Source organism: Apodemus sylvaticus, chromosome 1, assembly GCF_947179515.1.
Source record: "Apodemus sylvaticus chromosome 1, mApoSyl1.1, whole genome shotgun sequence".
Taxonomy (NCBI): domain Eukaryota; kingdom Metazoa; phylum Chordata; class Mammalia; order Rodentia; family Muridae; genus Apodemus; species Apodemus sylvaticus.
The window spans coordinates 153,070,358-153,086,466 of NC_067472.1; the positions used below are offsets into that span (position 1 = coordinate 153,070,358).

Consider the following 16,109-nt stretch of genomic DNA (forward strand, 5'->3'; position numbering starts at 1 on the left):
TCCTCAGAGGCACTTTTCCTGATTCTGATGAGAGCAAACCTGGACACTCATAGTGACGCTTGGTTGGATAGCAGTGCAGGCCAACAAGCACCGAGTGTAGCATTCTATTTTTGTGCAACTGTGCGAGGACAACACATTGCTGATGACCATTTCTTTCTACTCTTTTGCAGTCATCTGCCATGCCCTCTGGGATGCCAGAAAATCACAGGTCACAGGTAAGTGGAAGTTTCCTGACTCATTCCTTCACTTATAAAAGACATGTCCGTAAGAGCATGGACTCAAATTCTCACTCATTCTCCAGTTTTACATTGTAGGAAAAATTTAAGCATGCATAGAAAAGAGTTTAATTCTGAGTAAGGACCACCCTGGACACAAAATGATTAAGAGAAGTAAAATAATTTTTGAAAAACCCAATAATATTTCACACATAATCATGGGCTGTGTCTCATGTGTAGAGGAGGATGACACATACCCAAATTTGTAGTCTCCACCAATGTTTTCTATATGGTGGCCTTGAATCATCACCCATATCCATTGCTTTGTAGAATTCTCTTTTCACATGACACTAGAGGCACTGAGTACAGAGCTTTGCCTTATTGTTGAATGAAAGACATATAGTCCAGTCTGTGATCAACACTACTGCTGGTGTCCACATGAATTGCTCCCAATTGGCACACCTTTCAGCAATATAGGTAAAACTATCACGCAACAGGGAAGTTGCCTTTATTTAAAAGTTGTAGCTCTCTTTCTCAACTCTGGTCCCTTTTCTTACCAAATTTCCTCCCCAAACATCATTTCTACTCTGACTACAGGTCAGTGTAGAATCACCCAGAAGCTTGAGCTAATTTTCTGAGGTGGTATCAGGGCAAGCTTTGTGTTGTTGAACCTAATGCCACTGTGACTCATGACAACATTGCTGGAAAGTTCCTTGCAACCTTGGGAACCTGTGTTAACTGACATGGAAATCCATTAAACCTCATCACAAATGGACCTATTGCAGTCCAAATTCCCTGTCCCCTGGGAATCTGTAAATCCCATAATTTTAGTAAGAGCATTTCCCAGTGATTGCAAGTATGCAAGATAGACCTTGAGGGGGGAGGATATGATCCCGGAACCTTGATTATGGAATACACGTATCTCTTTCTTTAGACTCGAGATCCTGTAATGACCTTTTGTAGACCTATCCTTAGGATTCAGGGGCTTCAACCTGAGAGTTGTCCCCTATGCATAGTTACATGAAAGTGATTCGTTGTGAGGAGATTGCTTCCACAAGAAGCAGTAAGTCTTCGTGTGAAATGAGTGGAACTCTGTGCCATATTACCTCATAAAGTGAAAGTCATGAAAACTTGTGGTACAGGCAGTGGTAGGAATCTTAGAGTCAGCTTCACTGGGGTGCCACTGTGAAGGTATTATTCATGTAGAGAATTCCTACAATTTCTCTGAGGTTTAACTTTCATGTATAGGAGTGTCAACCAGGGGTTTGACCACTTGCTCTTTCCTCCTCTAGAGAAAACATTCAAAAATCTTTCCAGGCAGGAACCCCTTGCCTCCTTTGAAGAGCTTTCTACCCTGCAAACTTACCCACTTACCTGTGACCATTCTCAACGCCGAGAAAGTGTTCCTTAGCCAGGTAAGGATGTGGATAGCAGATATAAAAGCAGAAATAGCTACTGTCTCTCTACATCTGGGTCTATAATGACAGCCCAATGTCATGAAGAGAGGTGATGACATAAAAATCATGCTCAATAGGATTACGCTGAGGCCCAACAAGGTTTACAGAGTTCAAAGCCGTGGTCCTCTTACTATTTGGGGATCACTTGGGGACCTTTCCTGAGCTCCTCAGAGGCGCTTTTCCTGTTTCTGATGAAAGCAAACCTGGACACTCATGGTGAAGCTTGGTTGGCTAGCAGTGCAGGCCAACAAGCACCGAGTGTAGCATTCTATTTTTGTGCAACTGTGCGAGGACAACACATTGCTGATGACCATTTCTTTCTACTCTTTTGCAGTCATCTGCCATGCACTCTGGGATGCCAGAAAATCACAGGTCACAGGTAAATGGAAGTTTCCTGACTCATTCCTTCCCTTACAGAAGACATGTCCGTAAGAGCATGGACTCAAATTCTCACTCATTCTCCAGTTTTACATTGTAGGAAAAATTTAAGCATGCATAGAAAAGAGTTTAATTCTGAGTAAGGACCACCCTGGACACAAAATGATTAAGACAAGTAAAATAATTTTTGAAAAACCCAATAATATTTCACACATAATCATGAGCTGTGTCTCATGTGTAGAGGAGGATGACACATACCCAAATTTGTAGTCTCCACCAATGTTTTCTATATGGTGGCCTTGAATCATCACACATATCCATTGCTTTGTAGAATTCTCTTTTCACATGACACTAGAGGCACTGAGTACAGAGCTTTGCCTTATTGTTGAATGAAAGACATATAGTCCAGTCTGTGATCAACACTACTGCTGGTGTCCACATGAATTGCTCCCAATTGGCACACCTTTCAGAAATATAGGTAAAACTATCACGCAACAGGGAAGTTGCCTTTATTTAAAAGTTGTAGCTCTCTTCCTCAACTCTGGTCCCTTTTCTTACCAAATTTCCTCCCCAAACATCATTTCTACTCTGACTACAGGTCAGTGTAGAATCACCCAGAAGCTTGAGCTAATTTTCTGTGGTAGTATCAGGGCAATTTTTGTGTTGTTGAACCTAATGCCACTGTGACTCATGACAACATTACTGGAAAGTTCCTTGCAACCTTGGGAACCTGTGTTAACTGACATGGAAATCCATTAAACCTTATCACAAATGGACCTATTGCAGTCCAAATTCCCTGTCCCCTGGGAATCTGTAAATCCCACAATTTTAGTAAGAGCATTTCCCAGTGATTGCAAGTATGCAAGATAGACCTTGAGGGGGGAGGATATGATCCCGGAACCTTGATTATGGAATACACGTGTCTCTTTCTTTAGACTGGAGATCCTGTAATGACCTTTTGTACACCTATCCTTAGGATTCAGGGGCTTCAACCTGAGAGTTGTCCCCTATGCATAGTTACATGAAAGTGATTCGTTGTTAGGAGATTGCTTCCACAAGAAGCAGTAAGTCTTCGTGTGAAATGAGTGGAACTCTGTGCCATATTACCTCATAAAGTGAAAGTCATGAATACTTGTGGTACAGGCAGTGGTAGGAATCTTAGAGTCAGCTTCACGGGGGTGCCACTGTGAAGGTATTATTCATGTAGAGATTTCCTACAATTTCTCTGAGGTTTAAGTTTCATGTATAGGAGTGTCAACCAGGGGTTTGACCACTTGCTCTTTCCTCCTCTAGAGAAGTCATTCAACAAACTTTCCAGGCAGTAACCCCTTGCCTCCTTTGAAGAGCTTTCTACCCTGCAAACTTACCCACTTACCTGTGACCATTCTCAACGCCGAGAAAGTGTTCCTTAGCCAGGTAAGGATATGGATAGCAGATATGAAAGCAGAAATAGCTACTGTCTCTCTACATCTGGGTCTATGATGACAGCCCAATGTCATGAAGAGAGGTGATGACATAAAAATCATGCTCAATAGGATTACGCCGAGGCCCAACCAGGTTTACAGAGTTCAAAGCCGTGGTCCTCTTACTATTTGGGGATCACTTGGGGACCTTTCCTGAGGTCCTCAGAGGCGCTTTTCCTGTTTCTGATGAAAGCAATCCTGGACACTCATGGTGAAGCTTGGTTGGCTAGCAGTGCAGGCCAACAAGCACCGAGTGTAGCATTCTATTTTCGTGCAAGTGTGCGAGGACTACACATTGCTGATGACCATTTCTTTCTACTCTTTTGCAGTCATCTGCCATGCCTTCTTGGAAGCCAGAGAATCACAGATCACAGGTAAGTGGAAGTTTCCTGACTCATTCCTTACCTTAGAAAAGACATGTCCCTAAGAGCATGGACTCAAATTCTCACTCATTCTCCAATTTTACATTGTAGGAAAAATTTAAGCATGCATAGAAAAGAGAGTTTAATTCTGAGTAAGGACCTCCCTGGACACAAAATTATTAAGAGAAGTAAAATAATTTCTGAAAAACCCAATAATATTTCACACATCATCATGAGCAGTGTCTCATGTGTAGCGGAGGATGACTCATACCCAAATTTGTAGTCTACACCAATGTTTTCTATATGGTTGCCAGGAATCATCACCCATATCCATTGCTTTGTACAATTCTCTTTTCCCATGACACTAGAGACACTGAGTACAGAGCTTTGCCTTATTGTTGAATGAAAGACATATAGTCCAGTCTGTGATCAACACTACTGCTGGTGTCCACATGAATTGCTCCCAATTGGCACACCTTTCAGCAATATAGGCAAAACTATCACGCAACAGGGAAGTTGCCTTTATTTAAAAGTTGTAGCTCTCTTCCTCAACTCTGGTTCCTTTTCTTACCAAATTTCCTCCCCAAACATCATTTCTACTCTGACTACAGGTCAGTGTAGAATCACCCAGAAGCTTGAGCTAATTTTCTGAGGTGGTATCAGGGCAATCTTTGTGTTGTTGAACCTAATGCCCCTATGACTCATGACAACATTGCTGGAAAGTTCCTTGCAACCTTGGGAACCTGTGTTAACTGACATGGAAATCCATTAAACCTTATCACAAATGGACCTATTGCAGTCCAAATTCCCTGTCCCCTGGGAATCTGTAAATCCCATAATTTTAGTAAGAGCATTTCCCAGTGATTGCAAGTATGCAAGATAGACCTTTAAGGGGGAGGATATGATCCCGGAACCTAGATTATGGAATACACGTGTCTCTTTCTTTAGACTCGAGATCCTGTAATGACCTTTTGTAGACCTATCCTTAGGATTCAGGGGCTTCAACCTGACAGTTGTCCCCTATGCATAGTTACAAGAAAGTGATTCGTTGTGAGGAGATTGCTTCCACAAGAAGCAGTAAGTCTTCGTGTGAAATGAGTGGAACTCTGTGCCATATTACCTCATAAAGTGAAAGTCATGAAAACTTGTGGTACAGGCAGTGGTAGGAATCTTAGAGTCAGCTTCACGGGGGTGCCACTGTGAAGGTATTATTCATGTAGAGATTTCCTACAATTTCTCTGAGGTTTAAGTTTCATGTATAGGAGTGTCAACCAGGGGTTTGACCACTTGCTCTTTCCTCCTCTAGAGAAAACATTCAACAAACTTTCCAGGCAGGAACCCCTTGCCTCCTTTGAAGAGCTTCCTACCCTGCAAACTTACCCACTTACCTGTGACCATTCTGAAAGCCGAGAAAGTGTTCCTTAGCCAGGTAAGGATGTGGATAGCAGATATAAAAGCAGAAATAGCTACTGTCTCTCTACATCTGCGTCTATGATGACAGCCCAATGTCATGAAGAGAGGTGATGACATAAAAATCATGCTCAATAGGATTAAGCTGAGGCCCAACCAGGTTTACAGAGTTCAAAGCCGTGGTCCTCTTACTATTTGGGGATCACTTGGGGACCTTTCCTGTGGTCCTCAGAGGCGCTTTTCCTGTTTCTGATGAAAGCAAACCTGGACACTCATGGTGAAGCTTGGTGGGCTAGCAGTGCAGGCCAACAAGCACCGAGTGTAGCATTCTATTTTGGTGCAAGTGTGCGAGGACTACACATTGCTGATGACCATTTCTTTCTACTCTTTTGAAGTCATCTGCCATGCCTTCTTGGAAGCCAGAGAATCACAGATCACAGGTAAGTGGAAGTTTCCTGACTCATTCCTTCCCTTAGAAAAGACATGTCCCTAAGAGCATGGACTCAAATTCTCACACATTCTCCAATTTTACATTGTAGGAAAAATTTAAGCATGCATAGAAAAGAGAGTTTAATTCTGAGTAAGGACCACCCTGGACACAAAATGATTAAGAGAAGTAAAATAATTTCTGAAAAACCCAATAATATTTCACACATCATCATGAGCAGTGTCTCATGTGTAGCGGAGGATGACACATACCCAAATTTGTATTCTCCACCAATGTTTTCTATATGGTTGCCAGGAATCATCACCCATATCCATTGCTTTGTACAATTCTCTTTTCCCATGACACTAGAGACACTGAGTACAGAGCCTTGCCTTATTGTTGAATGAAAGACATATAGTCCAGTCTGTGATCTACACTACTGCTGGTGTCCACATGAATTGCTCCCAATTGGCACACCTTTCAGCAATATAGGCAAAACTATCACGCAACAGGGAAGTTGCCTTTATTTAAAAGTTGTAGCTCACTTCCTCAACTATGGTCCCTTTTCTTACCAAATTTCCTCCCCAAACATCATTTCTACTCTGAATACAGGTCAGTGTAGAAGAATCCAGAAGCTTGAGCAAATTTTCTGAGGTGGTATCAGGGCAATCTTTGTGTTGTTGAACCTAATGCCACTGTGACTCATGACAACATTGCAGGCAAGTTCCTTGCAACATTGGGAACCTGTGTTAATTTACATGTAAATCCATTAAACCTTATCACAAATGGACCTATTGCAGTCCAAATTCCCTGTCCCCTGTGAATATGTAAATTCCATAATTTTAGTAAGAGCATTTCCCAGTGATTGCAAGTATGCAAGATAGACATTGAGGGGGGAGGATATGATTTCGGAACCTTGAATATGGAATACACGTGTCTCTTTCTTTAGACTCGAGATCCTGTAATGACCTTTTGTAGACCTATCCTTAGGATTCAGGGGCTTCAACCTGAGAGTTGTCCCCTACGCATAAATACATGAAAGTGATACGTTGTGAGGAGATTGCTTCCACAAGAAGCAGTAAGTCTTCGTGTGAAATGAGTGGAACTCTGTACCATTTTTACCTCATAAAGTGAAAGCCATGAAAATTTGTGGTACAGGCAGTGGTAGGAATCTTAGAGTCAGTTTCCCGGGGGTGCCACTGTGAAGGTATTATTCATGTAGAGATTTCCTAAAATTACTCTGAGGTTTAAGTTTCATGTATAGGAGTGTCAACCAGGGGTTTGACTGCTTGCTCTTTCCTCCTCTGGAGAAATTATTCAAAAAACTTTCCAGGCAGGGTCCCCTTGCCTCCTTTGAAGAGCTTTCAACTCTGCAAACCTACCCACATACCTGTGACCATTCTCAACGCCGAGAAAGTGTTCTGTAGCCAGGTAAGGATGTGGATAGCAGATATAAAAGTACAAATAGCTACTTTCTCTCTTCTCCTGGGTGAATGATGACAGCCCAATGTCATGAAGAGAGGTGATGACATTAAAACCATGCTCAATAGGATTATGCTGAGACCCAACCAGGTTACAGAGTTCAAAGCCGTGGTCCTTTTACTATTTGGGGATCACTTGGGGACCTTTCATGAGGTCCTCAGAGGCACTTTTCCTGATTCTGATGAGAGCAAACCTGGACACTCATAGTGACGCTTGGTTGGATAGCATTGCAGGCCAACAAGCACCGAGTGTAGCATTCTATTTTTGTGCAACTGTGAGAGGACAACACATTGCTAATGACCATTTCTTTCTACTCTTTTGCAGTCATCTGCCATGCCCTCTGGGATGCCAGAAAATCACAGGTCACAGGTAAGTGGAAGTTTCCTGACTCATTCCTTCCATTACAAAAGACATATCCATAAGAGCATGGACTCAAATTCTCACTCATTCTCCAGTTTTACATTGTAGGAAAAATTTAAGCATGCATAGAAAAGAGTTTAATTCTGAGTAAGGACCACCCTGGACACAAAATGATTAAGAGAAGTAAAATAATTTTTGAAAAACCCAATAATATTTCACACATAATCATGGGCTGTGTCTCATGTGTAGAGGAGGATGACACATACCCAAATTTGTAGTCTCCACAAATGTTTTCTATATGGTGGCCTTGAATCATCACCCATATCCATTGCTTTGTAGAATTCTCTTTTCACATGACACTAGAGGCACTGAGTACAGAGCTTTGCCTTATTGTTGAATGAAAGACATATAGTCCAGTCTGTGATCAACACTACTGCTGGTGTCCACATGAATTGCTCCCAATTGGCACACCTTTCAGCAATATAGGTAAAACTATCACGCAACAGGGAAGTTGCCTTTATTTAAAAGTTGTAGCTCTCTTCCTCAACTCTGGTCCCTTTTCTTACCAAATTTCCTCCCGAAACATCATTTCTACTCTGACTACAGGTCAGTGTAGAATCACCCAGAAGCTTGAGCTAATTTTCTGAGGTGGTATCAGGGCAATCTTTGTGTTGTTGAACCTAATGCCACTGTGACTCATGACAACATTGCTGGAAAGTTCCTTGCAACCTTGGGAACCTGTGTTAACTGACATGGAAATCCATTAAACCTTATCACAAATGGACCTATTGCAGTCCAAATTCCCTGTCCCCTGGGAATCTGTAAATCCCATAATTTTAGTAAGAGCATTTCCCAGTGATTGCAAGTATGCAAAATAGACCTTGAGAGGGGAGGATATGATCCCGGAACCTTGAATATGGAATACACGTGTCTCTTTCTTTAGACTCGAGATCCTGTAATGACCTTTTGTAGACCTATCCTTAGGATTCAGGGGCTTCAACCTGAGAGTTGTCCCCTATGCATAGTTACATGAAAGTGATTCGTTGTGAGGAGATTGCTTCCACAAGAAGCAGTAAGTCTTCGTGTGAAATGAGTGGAACTCTGTGCCATATTACCTCATAAAGTGAAAGTCATGAAAACTTGTGGTACAGGCAGTGGTAGGAATCTTAGAGTCAGCTTCACGGGGGTGCCACTGTGAAGGTATTATTCATGTAGAGATTTCCTACAATTTCTCTGAGGTTTAAGTTTCATGTATAGGAGTGTCAACCAGGGGTTTGACCACTTGCTCTTTCCTCCTCTAGAGAAATCATTCAACAAACTTTCCAGGCAGGAACCCCTTGCCTCCTTTGAAGAGCTTTCTACCCTGCAAACTTACCCACTTACCTGTGACCATTCTCAACGCCGAGAAAGTGTTCCTTAGCCAGGTAAGGATGTGGATAGCAGATATAAAAGCAGAAATAGCTACTGTCTCTCTACATCTGGGTCTATGATGACAGCCCAATGTCATGAAGAGAGGTGATGACATAAAAATCATGCTCAATAGGATTACGCTGAGGCCCAACCAGGTTTACAGAGTTCAAAGCCGTGGTCCTCTTACTATTTGGGGATCACTTGGGGACCTTTCCTGAGGTCCTCAGAGGCGCTTTTCCTGTTTCTGATGAAAGCAAACCTGGACACTCATGGTGAAGCTTGGTTGGCTAGCAGTGCAGGCCAACAAGCACCGAGTGTAGCATTCTATTTTCGTGCAAGTGTGCGAGGACTACACATTGCTGATGACCATTTCTTTCTACTCTTTTGCAGTCATCTGCGGTGCCTTCTTGGAAGCCAGAGAATCACAGATCACAGGTAAGTGGAAGTTTCCTGACTCATTCCTTCCCTTAGAAAAGACAAGTCCCTAAGAGCATGGACTCAAATTCTCACTCATTCTCCAGTTTTACATTGTAGGAAAAATTTAAGCATGCATAGAAAAGAGAGTTTAATTCTGAGTAAGGACCTCCCTGGACACAAAATGATTAAGAGAAGTAAAATAATTTCTGAAAAACCCAATAATATTTCACACATCATCATGAGCTGTGTCTCATGTGTAGCGGAGGATGACACATACCCAAGTTTGTAGTCTCCACCAATTTTTTCTATATGGTTGCCAGGAATCATCACCCATATCCATTGCTTTGTACAATTATCTTTTCCCATGACACTAGAGACACTGAGTACAGAGCTTTGCCTTATTGTTGAATGAAAGACATATAGTCCAGTCTGTGATCTACACTACTGCTGGTGTCCACATGAATTGCTCCCAATAGGCACACCTTTCAGCAATATAGGAAAAACTATCATGCAACAGGGAACTTGCCTTTATTTAAAAGTTGTAGCTCACTTCCTCATCTATGGTCCCTTTTCTTACCAAATTTCCTCCCCAAACATCATTTCTACTCTGACTACAGGTCAGTGTAGAATCATCCAGAAGCTTGAGCTAATTTTTTGAGGTGGTATCAGGGTAATCTTTGTGTTGTTGAACCTTATGCCACTGTGACTCATGACAACATTGCTGGCAAGTTCCTTACAACATTGGGAACCTGTGTTAATTGACTTGTAAATCCATTAAACCTTATCACAAATGGACCTATTGCAGTCCAAATTCCCTGTCCCCTGGGAATATGTAAATTCCATAATTTTAGTAAGAGCATTTCCCAGTGATTGCAAGTATGCAATATAGACATTGAGGGGGGAGGATATGATCCCGGAATCTTGAATATGGAATTCACGTGTCTCTTTCTTTAGACTCGAGATCCTGTAATGACCTTTTGTAGACCTATCCTTAGGGTTCAGGGGCTTCAACCTGAGAGTTGTCCCCTATGCATAGTTACATGAAAGTGATACGTTGTGAGGAGATTGCTTCCACAAGAAGCAGTAAGTCTTCGTGTGAAATGAGTGGAACTCTGTACCATTTTTACCTCATAAAGTGAAAGCCATGAAAATTTGTGGTACAGGCAGTGGTAGGAATCTTAGAGTCAGTTTTCCGGGGGTGCCACTGTGAAGGTATTATTCATGTAGAGATTTCCTACAATTCCTCTGAGGTTTAACTTTCATGTATAGGAGTGTCAACCAGGGGTTTGACAGCTTGCTCTTTCCTCCTCTAGAGAAATTATTCAAAAAACTTTCCAGGCAGGGACCCCTTGCCTCCTTTGAAGAGCTTTCTACTCTGCAAACCTACCCACATACCTGTGACCATTCTCAACGCCGAGAAAGTGTTCTGTAGCCAGGTAAGGATGTGGATAGCAGATATAAAAGCACAAATAGCTACTTTCTCTCTACTCCTGGGTCTATGATGACAGCCCAATGTCATGAAGAGAGGTGATGACATAAAAATCATGCTCAATAGGATTACGCTGAGGCCCAACCAGGTTACAGAGTTCAAAGCCGTGGTCCTTTTACTATTTGGGGATCACTTGGGGACCTTTCATGAGGTCCTCAGAGGCACTTTTCCTGATTCTGATGAGAGCAAACCTGGACACTCATAGTGACGCTTGGTTGGATAGCAGTGCAGGCCAACAAGCACCGAGTGTAGCATTCTATTTTTGTGCAACTGTGCGAGGACAACACATTGCTGATGACCATTTCTTTCTACTCTTTTGCAGTCATCTGCCATGCCCTCTGGGATGCCAGAAAATCACAGGTCACAGGTAAGTGGAAGTTTCGTGACTCATTCCTTCACTTATAAAAGACATGTCCGTAAGAGCATGGACTCAAATTCTCACTCATTCTCCAGTTTTACATTGTAGGAAAAATTTAAGCATGCATAGAAAAGTGTTTAATTCTGAGTAAGGACCACCCTGGACACAAAATGATTAAGAGAAGTAAAATAATTTTTGAAAAACCCAATAATATTTCACACATAATCATGAGCTGTGTCTCATGTGTAGAGGAGGATGACACATACCCAAATTTGTAGTCTCCACCAATGTTTTCTATATGGTGGCCTTGAATCATCACCCATATCCATTGCTTTGTAGAATTCTCTTTTCACATGACACTAGAGGCACTGAGTGCAGAGCTTTGCCTTATTGTTGAATGAAAGACATATAGTCCAGTCTGTGATCTACACTACTGTTGGTGTCCACATGAATTGCTCCCAATTGGCACACCTTTCAGCAATATAGGTAAAACTATCACGCAACAGGGAAGTTGCCTTTATTTAAAAGTTGTAGCTCTCTTCCTCAACTCTGGTCCCTTTTCTAACCAAATTTCCTCCCCAAACATCATTTCTACTCTGACTAAAGGTCAGTGTAGAATCACCCAGAAGCTTGAGCTAATTTTCTGAGGTGGTATCAGGGCAATCTTTGTGTTGTTGAACCTAATGCCACTGTGACTCATGACAACATTGCTGGAAAGTTCCTTGCAACCTTGGGAACCTGTGTTAACTGACATGGAAATCCATTAAACCTTATCACAAATGGACCTATTGCAGTCCAAATTCCCTGTCCCCTGGGAATCTGTAAATCCCATAATTTTAGTAAGAGCATTTCCCAGTGATTGCAAGTATGCAAGATAGACCTTGAGGGGGGAGGATATGATCCCGGAACCTTGATTATGGAATACACGTGTCTCTTTCTTTAGACTCGAGATCCTGTAATGACCTTTTGTAGACCTATCCTTAGGATTCAGGGGCTTCAACCTGAGAGTTGTCCCCTATGCATAGTTACATGAAAGTGATTCGTTGTGAGGAGATTGCTTCCACAAGAAGCAGTAAGTCTTCGTGTGAAATGAGTGGAACTCTGTGCCATATTACCTCATAAAGTGAAAGTCATGAAAACTTGTGGTACAGGCAGTGGTAGGAATCTTAGAGTCAGCTTCACGGGGGTGCCACTGTGAAGGTATTATTCATGTAGTGATTTCCTACAATTTCTCTGAGCTTTAAGTTTCATGTATAGGAGTGTCAACCAGGGTTTTGACCACTTGCTCTTTCCTCCTCTAGAGAAATCATTCAACAAACTTTCCAGGCAGGAACCCCTTGCCTCCTTTGAAGAGCTTTCTACCCTGCAAACTTACCCACTTACCTGTGACCATTCTCAACGCCGAGAAAGTGTTCCTAAGCCAGGTAAGGATGTGGATAGCAGATATAAAAGCAGAAATAGCTACTGTCTCTCTACATCTGGGTCTATGATGATAGCCCAATGTCATGAAGAGAGGTGATGACATAAAAATCATGCTCAATAGGATTACGCTGAGGCCCAACCAGGTTTACAGAGTTCAAAGCCGTGGTCCTCTTACTATTTGGGGATCACTTGGGGACCTTTCCTGAGGTCCTCAGAGGCGCTTTTCCTGTTTCTGATGAAAGCAAACCTGGACACTCATGGTGAAGCTTGGTTGGCTAGCAGTGCAGGCCAACAAGCACCGAGTGTAGCATTCTATTTTCGTGCAAGTGTGCGAGGACTACACATTGCTGATGACCATTTCTTTCTACTCTTTTGCAGTCATCTGCCATGCCTTCTTGGAAGCCAGAGAATCACAGATCACAGGTAAGTGGAAGTTTCCTGACTCATTCCTTCCCTAAGAAAAAACATGTCCCTAAGAGCATGGACTCAAATTCTCACTCATTCTCCAGTTTTACATTGTAGGAAAAATTTAAGCATGCATAGAAAAGAGAGTTTAATTCTGAGTAAGGACCTCCCTGGACACAAAATGATTAAGAGAAGTAAACTAATTTCTGAAAAACCCAATAATATTTCACACATCATCATGAGCTGTGTCTCATGTGTAGAGGAGGATGACACATACCCAAATTTGTAGTCTCCACCAATGTTTTCTATATGGTGGCCTTGAATCATCACCCATATCCATTGCTTTGTACAATTCTCTTTTCCCATGACACTAGAGACACTGAGTACAGAGCTTTGCCTTATTGTTGAATGAAAGACATATAGTCCAGTCTGTGATCTACACTACTGCTGGTGTCCACATGAATTGCTCCCAATTGGCACACCTTTCAGCAATATAGGAAAAACTATCACACAACAGGGAAGTTGCCTTTATTTAAAAGTTGTAGCTCACTTCCTCAACTATGGTCCCTTTTCTTACCAAATTTCCTCCCCAAACATCATTTCTACTCTGACTACAGGTCAGTGTAGAATCATCCAGGAGCTTGAGCTAATTATCTGAGGTGGTATCAGGGCAATCTTTGTGTTGTTGAACCTAATGCCACTGTGATTCATGACAACATTGCTGGAAAGTTCCTTGCAACATTGGGAACCTGTGTTAATTGACTTGTAAATCCATTAAACCTTATCACAAAGGGACCTATTGCAGTCCAAATTCCCTGTCCCCTGGGAATATGTAAATTCCATAATTTTAGTAAGAGCATTTCCCAGTGATTGCAAGTATGCAAGATAGTCATTGAGGGGGGAGGATATGATCCCGGAACCTTGAATATGGAATACACGTGTCTCTTTCTTTAGACTCGAGATCCTGTAATGACCTTTTGTAGACCTATCCTTAGGATTCAGGGGCTTCAAACTGAGAGTTGTCCCCTACGCATAAATACATGAAAGTGATACGTTGTGAGGAGTTTGCTTCCACAAGAAGCAGTAAGTCTTCGTGTGAAATGAGTGGAACTCTGTACCATTTTTACCTCATAAAGTGAAAGCCATGAAAATTTGTGGTACAGGCAGTGGTAGGAATCTTAGAGTCAGTTTCCCGGGGGTGCCACTGTGAAGGTATTATTCATGTAGAGATTTCCTACAATTCCTCTGAGGTTTAAGTTTCATCTATAGGAGTGTCAACCAGGGGTTTGACAGCTTGCTCTTTCCTCCTCTAGAGAAATTATTCAAAAAACTTTCCAGGCAGGGACCCCTTGCCTCCTTTGAAGAGCTTTCTACTCTGCAAACCTACCCACATACCTGTGACCATTCTCAACGCCGAGAAAGTGTTCTGTAGCCAGGTAAGGATGTGGATAGCAGATATAAAAGCACAAATAGCTACTTTCTCTCTACTCCTGGGTCTATGATGACAGCCCAATGTCATGAAGAGAGGTGATGACATAAAAATCATGCTCAATAGGATTACGCTGAGGCCCAACCAGGTTACAGAGTTCAAAGCCGTGGTCCTTTTACTATTTGGGGATCACTTGGGGACCTTTCATGAGGTCCTCAGAGGCACTTTTCCTGATTCTGATGAGAGCAAACCTGGACACTCATAGTGACGCTTGGTTGGATAGCAGTGCAGGCCAACAAGCACCGAGTGTAGCATTCTATTTTTGTGCAACTGTGCGAGGACAACACATTGCTGATGACCATTTCTTTCTACTCTTTTGCAGTCATCTGCCATGCCCTCTGGGATGCCAGAAAATCACAGGTCACAGGTAAGTGGAAGTTTCCTGACTCATTCCTTCCCTTACAAAAGACATCTCCATAAGAGCATGGACTCAAATTCTCACTCATTCTCCAGTTTTACATTGTAGGAAAAATTTAAGCATGCATAGAAAAGGGTTTAATTCTGAGTAAGGACCACCCTGGACACAAAATGATTAAGAGAAGTAAAATAATTTTTGAAAAACCCAATAATATTTCACACATAATCATGAGCTGTGTCTCATGTGTAGAGGAGGATGACACATACCCAAATTTGTAGTCTCCACCAATGTTTTCTATATGGTGGCCTTGAATCATCACCCATATCCATTGCTTTGTAGAATTCTCTTTTCACATGACACTAGAGGCACTGAGTGCAGAGCTTTGCCTTATTGTTGAATGAAAGACATATAGTCCAGTCTGTGATCAACACTACTGCTGGTGTCCACATGAATTGCTCCCAGTTGGCACACCTTTCAGCAATATAGGTAAAACTATCACGCAACAGGGAAGTTGCCTTTATTTAAAAGTAGTAGCTCTCTTCCTCAACTCTGGTCCCTTTTCTAACCAAATTTCCTCCCCAAACATCATTTCTACTCTGACTAAAGGTCAGTGTAGAATCACCCAGAAGCTTGAGCTAATTTTCTGAGGTGGTATCAGGGCAATCTTTGTGTTGTTGAACCTAATGCCACTGTGACTCATGACAACATTGCTGGAAAGTTCCTTGCAACCTTGGGAACCTGTGTTAACTGACATGGAAATCCATTAAACCTTATCACAAATGGACCTATTGCAGTCCAAATTCCCTGTCCCCTGGGAATCTGTAAATCCCATAATTTTAGTAAGAGCATTTCCCAGTGATTGCAAGTATGCAAGATAGACCTGGAGGGGGGAGGATATGATCCCGGAACCTTGATTATGGAATACACGTGTCTCTTTCTTTAGACTCGAGATCCTGTAATGACCTTTTGTAGACCTATCCTTAGGATTCAGGGGCTTCAACCTGAGAGTTGTCCCCTATGCATAGTTACATGAAAGTGATTCGTTGTGAGGAGATTGCTTCCACAAGAAGCAGTAAGTCTTCGTGTGAAATGAGTGGAACTCTGTGCCATATTACCTCATAAAGTGAAAGTCATGAAAACTTGTGGTACAGGCAGTGGTAGGAATCTTAGAGTCAGCTTCACGGGGGTGCCACTGTGAAGGTATTAT

The 16,109-nt window shown here is 42.2% G+C and overlaps 8 non-coding genes across 8 annotated transcripts; all 8 read left to right on the top strand.

The window, feature by feature from the left end:
* The first annotated feature begins 1,686 nt into the window (after positions 1-1,686).
* LOC127676956 (small nucleolar RNA SNORD115) lies at positions 1,687-1,765 on the top strand. The gene has a single exon (XR_007976363.1). It is a non-coding gene; the product is annotated as a small nucleolar RNA SNORD115 (small nucleolar RNA).
* A 1,757-nt stretch (positions 1,766-3,522) lies between these two features.
* LOC127676904 (small nucleolar RNA SNORD115) lies at positions 3,523-3,601 on the top strand. Its single transcript, XR_007976312.1, has one exon. It is a non-coding gene; the product is annotated as a small nucleolar RNA SNORD115 (small nucleolar RNA).
* A 1,759-nt stretch (positions 3,602-5,360) lies between these two features.
* Positions 5,361-5,439, top strand: LOC127676990 (small nucleolar RNA SNORD115). Its single transcript, XR_007976396.1, has one exon. It is a non-coding gene; the product is annotated as a small nucleolar RNA SNORD115 (small nucleolar RNA).
* A 1,760-nt stretch (positions 5,440-7,199) lies between these two features.
* Positions 7,200-7,278, top strand: LOC127676989 (small nucleolar RNA SNORD115). The gene has a single exon (XR_007976395.1). It is a non-coding gene; the product is annotated as a small nucleolar RNA SNORD115 (small nucleolar RNA).
* A 1,756-nt stretch (positions 7,279-9,034) lies between these two features.
* On the top strand, positions 9,035-9,113 carry LOC127676739 (small nucleolar RNA SNORD115). The gene has a single exon (XR_007976167.1). It is a non-coding gene; the product is annotated as a small nucleolar RNA SNORD115 (small nucleolar RNA).
* A 1,760-nt stretch (positions 9,114-10,873) lies between these two features.
* Positions 10,874-10,952, top strand: LOC127676741 (small nucleolar RNA SNORD115). The gene has a single exon (XR_007976168.1). It is a non-coding gene; the product is annotated as a small nucleolar RNA SNORD115 (small nucleolar RNA).
* A 1,756-nt stretch (positions 10,953-12,708) lies between these two features.
* LOC127676674 (small nucleolar RNA SNORD115) lies at positions 12,709-12,787 on the top strand. The gene has a single exon (XR_007976113.1). It is a non-coding gene; the product is annotated as a small nucleolar RNA SNORD115 (small nucleolar RNA).
* Positions 12,788-14,547: 1,760 nt separating this feature from the next.
* On the top strand, positions 14,548-14,626 carry LOC127676742 (small nucleolar RNA SNORD115). Its single transcript, XR_007976169.1, has one exon. It is a non-coding gene; the product is annotated as a small nucleolar RNA SNORD115 (small nucleolar RNA).
* The last annotated feature ends 1,483 nt before the right edge of the window (positions 14,627-16,109 follow it).